Genomic DNA, 8977 nt, shown 5'->3' on the forward strand with positions numbered 1-8977 from the left:
CTGCAATGAATATGGGTGTGCATATGTCTGTTTGTGTGACGGCTCTTATTTCTCTAGGATATATTCCTAGGAGTGGGATTGCTGGATCATGTGGTATTTCTATTTCTAGCTTTCTGAGGAAGCACCATATCATTTTCCAAAATGGTTGTATCATTTTGCATTCCCACCAGCAGTACATTAGAGTTCCAGTCTCCCCGCAGCCCCTACAACATTTGTTATTTCCAGTATTTTTGATTTATACCAGTAAAGCTGGGGTGAGATGGTATCTCATTGTGGTTTTAATTTGCATTTCTCTAATGGCTAGTGATCATAAGCATTTCCTCATGTGTCTGTTGGCCGCTTGAATGTCTTCTTTGTTGAAGTGTCTATTCATTTCCTTTGCCCATTTTTTAATAGGATTATTTGTCTTTCTGTTGTGGAGGTGTTGGATTTTCTTGTAGATTTTAGAGATTAGACCTTTGTCTGACTTGTAATGTCCAAAAATTTTTTCCCAGAGTATAGGTTCCCTTTTTACTCTTTCAGTGAAGTCTTTTGATGAGCATAAGTGTTTACTTTTTAGAAGATCCCAGTAATCTTATCTTATTTTCTGGGGTTTGTGTGTTGTTGGTTATGGTTTGTATCTGGTTAATGCCATGCATTAGGACCTCGAGTGTTGATCCTATTTTTTCTTCTATGAGCTTTATAGCTTTTGGCTTTATATTTAAGACTTTGATCCATTTTGAATTAGTTTTTGTGTATGGTGTGAGTTATGGGTCATGTTTCATTTTTTTGCAGATGGACATCCAGTTTTGCCAGCACCATTTGTTAAAAAGACTGTCTTTTCCTCCATTTTATGAACTTTGGGTGCTTGTCGAAGATCAGGTGACCATAGGTGGATGGATTTACATCTGGGTCTCAATTCTGTTCCGTTAGTCAATGTATCTGTTGTTGTACCAGTGCCAGGCTGTTTTGACTACCGTAGCTGTATAGTAGGTTCTGAGGTCAGGTAGCGCAAGTCCTCCTACCTTATTCTTCTTCTTCAATAGATCTTTACTTATCTGGGGCTTCTTCCCTTTCCATATAAAGTTAATGATTAGTTTTTCCACCTCTTTAAAGAATGTTGTTGGTATTTGGATTGAGATTGCTTTGTATTTGTAAATTGCTTTGGGTTGAACTGTCATTTTCACAATGTTGATTCTACCTATCCATGAGCATGATATGTTTTTCCATTTATGTAGATCCCTTTGGGTTTCTTGCAGTAGTGTTTTGTAGTTTTCTTTGTATAGGTCTTTTACATCTCTGGTTAGATTTATTCCTAAGTATTTTATTTTTTTAGGAGCTATTATAAATGGTGTTGTTTTCCTGATTTCCTTTTCCTCATTCTCCATATTGGTGTATAGGAATCCAGCCAATTTTTGTATGTTTATCTTGTATCCTGCTATTCTGCTGAATCTTTCTATTAGTTTCAGTAGTTTTCTAATGGAGTCTTTAGGGTTTTCCATGTATAGTATCATATCATCCGCAAAAAGAGAGAGGTTAACTTCTTCATTACCAATTTGGAGGCCCTTTATTTCTTTTTCTTGCCTTATTGCTCTAGTTAGAACTTCCAGCACAATGTTAAATAGGAGTGGTGGTAAAGGGCATCCTTGTCTTGTTCCTGTTCTCAAGGGGAATGTTTTCAGCCTCTCTCCATTAAGAATGATGTTGGCCGTTGGTTTTGCATAGATGCCCTTTATTACGTTGAGAAATTTCCCTTCTATACCTATTTTATTGAGAGTTTTTATCAGGAATGGGTGTTGGACTTTGTCAAATGCCTTTTCTGCATCAATTGAGATGATCATGTGATTCTTTTCTTTCCTTTTATTTATGTGGTGGATTAAATTGATTGATTTTCTAATGTAGAACCATCCTTGCATACCTGGTATGAATCCAGCTTGGTCGTGGTGTATTATTTTTTTTGCTATGATGCTGAATTCTATTGGCTAGAATTTTGTTAAGAATTTTTGCATCTATGTTCATGAGAGATATTGGTCTGTAATTTTGTTTTTTTGTGGCATCTTTGTCTGGTTTTGGTATCAGGATTATGCTGGCTTCATAGAATGAATTTGGAAGTGTTGCTTCCCTTTCTATGTTCTGAAATAGTTTGAGCAGTACTGGTACAAGCTCTTCTCTGAATGTTTGGTAGAATTCTCCAGTGAAGTCATCTGGGCCAGGGCTTTTTTTTTGTTGGGAGTTTTTTTATTACCTTTTCGATCTCTTCTCTCATTATGGGCCTGTTTAGATTTTCAACATCACTTTGTTGTAATTTGGGTAGGTTGTGTGTTTCTAGAAATTTATCCATTTCCTCTAGGTTTTCAAATTTGTTGGAGTATAGTTTTTCATAATACTCTGTTACGAACCTTTTTATTTCAGTTGGGTCTGTACTAATGTTGCCCATTTCATTTCTTATTTGGGTTATTTGCATCCTCTCCTGTTTTTCTTTTGTCAGTCTGGCCAGTGGTTTGTCGATTTTGTTGATTCCTTCAACAAACCAACTTTTGGTTTTGTTGAGTCTTTCTATTTTTTTTCTATTCTCTATTTCATTTATTTCTGCTATGATGTTTATTATTTCCTTTGTTCTGGTGGCTGTGGGCTTTCTTCTGCTGTTCTCTATTTGTTTGAGTTGTGTATTTAATGTTTGGTTATGTCCTTATATTCTTTTTTGATGTGTGCATCTATTGATATAAATTGTCCTCTGAGGACTGCCTTTGCTGTGTTCCAAAGTTTTTGGTATGATGTGTTTTCATTCTCTTTTGATTCTGGAAGTTTTTGATTCCATCTCTGATTTCTTCTATTACCCAGTGGTTTGTAAGCAGGGTGTTATTCAGTTTCCATGTAATTGATTTTTTTTTTCCTTGCTCTTTCTGTTGTTAATTGCTACCTTGATGGTGTTGTGATCAGAGAAGATACTTTGTATTGTCTCAACGTTTTTGATCTTGTTGAGGATTGCTCTGTAGCCTAAGATGTGGTCTATTTGGATAATGTTCCATGTGCATTGGAGAAGAATGTGTACTTTGAAGCTGTAGGGTGGAGTGTTCTATATATGTCTATCAGGTGAAGTTGGCTGATTGTGCCCTTTAGGTCTTCTGTATCTTTGTCAAGTTTCTTTTTAGATGTTGTCTTATTCATCTAGTGCTGCTACAACAGAAATACCACAAGTAGATGGCTTTAACAAAGGAAATTTATTTCTTCATAGTAAAGTAGGCTAAAAGTTCAAATTCAGGGCGTCAGCTTCAGGGGAAGGCTTTCTTTCTGTGTGGGCCTTCTCATGAATGTTCCCCTGGACTAGGAGCTTCTTCATGCAGGGACGCTGGGTCCAAAGCATACTCTCTGCTCCTGGCATTGCTTTCCTGGTGGTATGAGGTCCCCCTTTCTCACTGCTCACTTCTGTCTTTTATATATCAAGAGAGTGCCTCAGGACTCAGTCCAATATTGTAGATTGAGTCCTGCCTCACTAACGCAACAGCCGCCCCTCTTCCCTCATTAACCTCATAGAGGCAGGATTTACAACATATAGGAAAATCACACAATACTGGGAATTATGTCCTGGCAAAACTGATACACACATTTTTTGGGGGACATAATTCAATCCATGACAGATGTTCTGTCCTTTATCAAGAGTGGTGTGTTGAACTCTCCTACTATTATTGTGGAACTGTCAATTTCTCTTTTCAGTGCTGTTAGAGTATTTTTTATGTATTTTGGAGCCCTGTCATTGGGTGCGTAGATGTTTATTATGGTTATGTCTTCATGATGGATCATCCCCTTAATCATTATATAGTGTCTTTCCTTGCCTTTCTTAGTGAATTTTGTTTTAACGTGTATTTTATCTGAGATTAGTATTGTCACGCCTGATCTTTTCTGGTAGTTGTTTGCTTGATATATTTTTTTCCAACCTTTGATTTTTAATAAATTCACATCTTTGTTTCTAAGGTGTGTCTCTTCTAGACAGCATATGGATGGATCTTGTTTTTTTATACAATCTGTCACTCTCTCTTTATGGATGCATTGAGGCCATTTACATTGAGTGTAATTATTGATAGGTGTGAGTTTATTGCTGTCATTTTGTAGTGCTTTCTTTTTGCGGTGCTGACGTTTTCTTTGTTTCTCTTACTCTCCTGTGCTGAAATACTTTTGTTTGTGGACTTTTTTTTCATTTCTTTTGTTTTTGTAGGTTTTGTTTTTACCGAGACTTTATGTTTTTCCTCTGTATTTTGATGAGTAGGTTTGTTAACTTCCTTTGTGGTTACTGTGAAATTTACTCTCATCTTTCTAAGTTTGAAGCAGTCTGTTATTACTTGGTATTGCTTTGCCTTCCTCTCCATTAGAAGGTTCTATACCTACACCGTTTATTCCCTCTTTTATTGTTTTGATTTTGTCATTTACAGATTAACTGCTGTGATTCTCTGTTGTATTTCTTTTGGTTTTGGATAGTCCTTGAGATTTCATTTCCTAGATTGGCATCTGGCTGGTACTATTCTTTGTCCTAGATGCATCCCTGGAGCTGAAGTTGCTTGTTCTAAGATTGAAGGACTCCTTTTAATAATTCTTTTAAGTTTTTTTTGATTTTTACATAGTCCCTTAATTTTGTTTATCTGAAAATGTCCTAATTTCACCATCATATTTGAATGAGAGTTCTGCAGGCAATAGTATTCTTGGCTGGCAATTTTTTTTTTTTGCAGGATTTTATATATGTAATCTCATTGCCTTCTTGCCTGCATGGTTTCTGCTGAATAATCTGAGCTTAGTCTTTTTGTTTCTTCTCTGTATGTGACTTCTTGTTTTTCTCAAGCTGCTCTCAGGATTCTTTGTTTGCCTTTGGTTTTGGCAAGCATGATTGTAATATGCCTTAGTGATTTTCATTTGAGTTCTATCCTATATGGGGTTCGTTGAGCTTCTTGGATGGCCAGCTTTTCATCTTTCACGATACTGGGGAAGTTTTCTGTCAGCAGTTCTTCAGTGATCATCTCTCTGTTTCCTGTTTTCTCTCCGTGTTTTGGAACTCTGATCACTTGAAAATTTTTGCTTTTTGACTGTATCCCACATAATTCTCTGGGTCTCTTCATTTTTCTTCTTCTTTTTTTTTCCTGAGTTTTCCTCGAACAGCATTGTATCCAAATATTTGTCTTCAGTTTTGCTGATGCTGTCTTCCACCATTTCAGACCTGCTTCTCAGCCCTTGTATGACACTGTCCATTTCTGAAATCTTGTTGTTTATCTTTTGGATTTCTAATTGTTGTTTTTGTATAATTTCTACTTGTGAATTTTTTTTTAGCATTTTGTTCCTGCATTATTTTCCTGAATTCTTCCATTTTTTTTTCTGTATTTTCCATGAATTTGTCTGCCTTTTACATGAATTTGTCTATTTTGTCCTCATTTTTGTCTGCTTTTTGCTTCAACTCTTGGATAATTCTGAGTATTAGAGATTTGAATTCCCTATCAGGTGGTTCTAGTACCTTTTCTTCTACTCGAAAGTCATCTGGTATTTTATTTTGGATGCCTGCTGGAATGATCCTGTCTTGTTTTTGTTAATGTTTTGATATTGTCTGCTGTCTTTGGGGCATTAGGTAGTTATTTTCCTTGTTTGTCGATTATAGATTTGTTTGTTTTGTTCTGCTTTTTTGTTTTATTTGACTATGTCTGAGCAGGTGGGCTGTGTGTTCTTTGTTGTTTGCTCATCTGTGGGCATGATAATTTTCGCCTCCTTCTCCAACTGGCAATGTCAGTCGCTCAGATATGGTACAGCAGGACAGGTCTAGCTGAAGAGGAGTTGCTGGTATGGGTTGTTTGTGACACTTACTTTGGGCACCAGGGCAGGCCGGTAATCAGTGCAGGGCAGGTTCCGGTAGGCCATGCCGGTGCTACTTGGTGGTGTGATGTTCAGCATACGGTACAGGTAGGCAGGATGGAGGGGAGAGATTTTGATGTGTGGAGCTACGATTGATATGGGAGAAGAACAGGAGCCAAAAACATACAAAGAAACAAAAAAGAGTGCCAGGGGAGCTTGCCGTTTTTGTGTAGAGATGAGAGGCTATGAAATGGAGAAAAACAAGAAGGAGAAGAAGAAGAAAAAAAATAAAAGAAAAAAATGAATAAATAAAAATTAGGAAGAAAAAAGAAAAGGAAAGCTCCCTGGAATCCCACCAGTGTTTCTGTGAGTTCTGGGGAAGTTGCTCCCATGCCATGAAGTACAGCCTGCCTAGACAGGGGTCAGTCAGTGCCAGGAATTTAGGGGATAGAAAGAGAAGGAAAGTATAGAGAGATGAGAAACTGAGTAATGAAGAAAGACAAAAAGGGAATAAGAGGGAGAAGAAAACAAAACTATCAAATTAAAAAAACATGAAAACTTTGCAAAAAAAAAAAAAAAAAAGAAATGCCCTAAGGGATCCCTCTGCACTTCTGCGCAAACTGAGGGGGTAGGTCCGCAGCTGTGCAGTACTGCCTGGCTAGAACAGGGTTCCAATTGGAGAAAAGAAAATGAAAACAAAAAAACAAACAATTCAAAACAAACAAACAAGCAGAAAGCCCCAGAATCCCACCAGCGTGGCAGCACTGGCCGGGAAACAGTTTCACATTTGAGCTGTGTTTCACAGCGTTTCAGGAAGAAGCAAAGATGATGCACGGAACCAGGTATTTGAGAGAAAGGAGGGGGAGGTGGTGAGAAGTAAGGAGAAATCTAAGGAAGCGGAAAAAAGTGACACCAACAGCCAATAAATGGCATTTAGGGAGCCGGCCAGTGTGGGCGGGTGGAATTCAAGTGACACTGGGGTGAAGCCCATCCTTCCTGGCCAAGAGACTGTGGCCACAGGGAGCAGGGGAGGCTGAGCAGGGATGAAGATGAGTTGGGGATGGGAAAGCATATATCACTGGCTACCAGTTGTTTTTTTTCCTCCTGGAAGTTCTGTGAAGCTGGTTTCTCGTACCCCCTGTTCGCTGATCTCTGATACGAGCCCAAGATGGTGGATCCGTGCTGCATTAGCTGATAGGGGACCTCTGCATGTATCTCTCCTCCCTCTCTGTTCTCTGTTCTCTTATTCCATTTGGTGCTTGGCTGAGTTTTTTTTATCTCTTCATTTGATGCTTTCGGTTTCAGGATTTCCATTTTCTCTGTTTGGCTTAGTTTTTCAGATCTTTGCTGTGGAGGGACGGTGTGGTGCTTCTGCTTATAGCGCCATGTTTCCCGGAAGTCCATGAATACTTATTTTTTAAAGAATTATCAAGTGACTCTATTTTATCTAACAGTCCATCTAAATACAGAAAAGAAGTTCAAGCAGAGCTTTTTTATGCAATGACCTAATTATCTCATATCTTTTCCAGTCCAGTGTTTCTTTTCTGAATAACTTAGAGAAGGACTCACCCAATCTTGGGAACTACAATTCTGTACTCAAATTTGGAATGCCTTTGACAACTGACCATAAGAATATCTGATACATACACATGAGCTCATTTATTTATTAATGTATTTAATTAGCATGTATTATGGAGTGTCTGCCTTATGCTATGGAACACTATAGATGCTGGATTGACAGAAGTGAACAACAAACACAAGATCACTGGCCTAAGAGAGTCTGTATTTGTAAGAGAGGTTACAGATAAGTATATGGGAGATCACCCTAGAATGTGGCAAATGCTATGTTAAGTAAACCACAGCGTGCCAGAAGCTAACCAAGAAGGGATGCTAACTCAGGAATCAGAGTAAACTTCATGGCTGTGTGACCTGCCCAGTCAAACTCCTACATTTAGAAGGCACCCATGTTCGGTTTAAAGTTTTGCTGACCCTGTTTTGAAATTTTTAATAATGTTTGAACAATGAGCTCCATGTTTTGATTTTGCACTAGGCCATGCAATTTATATAGCTGGTCTTGTCTGATAATGTAGGTTTAGAGGAGACTTGCTGGAGGAAGTTAAAAGATGAGTAGGAGTATATTAATGCATTTAGCACATTGATCATACATGTGATTCCTTAATTAAACTAAAATACGTATGAATTGCACTCATGTATTGTGTGTGTGCATGTGTGTGTGTGTGTGTAAGGGAGTCTTGATTTTCTATTGCTGCTGCTATGAAAGAAATACTACAAGTGAGTGGCTTTAACAAACAGGAATTTATTTTCTCACACTTTAGGTGGCTAGAAGTCCAAATTCAGGGTGCTGGCTCTAGCAGAAGGCTTTTTCTCTCTGTCAGCTCTGGGAGAAGATCCTTGTCTCTTTGCAGCCTCTGTTCATCAGTTGCTTGACGATCTTCATGTGGCATGGCATCTATGTTCCCCATCTATGTTTCCTTCTCACTGTGCCTAATCTGCTCTTTTAGTATCTCAAACGTGATTAGGTCTAAAACACACCCTACACTGATATGGCCTCATTCATATAATACAGAAAGCCGTATTCCCAACAGGGATTACATCCACACGCATAGGGATTAGGATTTACAACACATATTTTTGCAGTACACAATTCAATCCATAACAAAGGGAGAAGAGAGAAAAGCATTAAGTTAATTGAATACAAATAATATAGTAATTTGAATAGAATTTCTAATATAAACTTAAAAATAGTGAATATAAAATTGATTTTGAGTACTTGTAAATCTAAAATCAAATATATAGAATTAAATATGAGCTATAATTGACCATTTCCCAGCAAATTTGGGTGATGCAAAGTTTATCAGACTGTTGTGAGAATTAAAAGACCTAATGTGTGAATAAGGAAGACCAAAGGAGAATTAACACCTTTAAATTGTGGTATTGGCGAAGAATATTGAATATACCATGGACTGCCAAAAGAACAAACAAATCCATATTAGAAGAAGTACAGCCTTGGAAGCAAGAATGGCGAGATTATGTCTCACATACTTTAGACAGATTATCGAGGGGACCAGTCCCTGGGGAAGGACATCATGCTCGGTAAAGTGTCAGCATAAAAGAGGAAGACCCTCAATGAGGTGGAATGACACTGTGGCTG

The sequence above is a fragment of the Trichechus manatus genome, unplaced genomic scaffold (genome assembly GCF_000243295.1).
Source record: "Trichechus manatus latirostris isolate Lorelei unplaced genomic scaffold, TriManLat1.0 scaffold00148, whole genome shotgun sequence".
Taxonomy (NCBI): domain Eukaryota; kingdom Metazoa; phylum Chordata; class Mammalia; order Sirenia; family Trichechidae; genus Trichechus; species Trichechus manatus.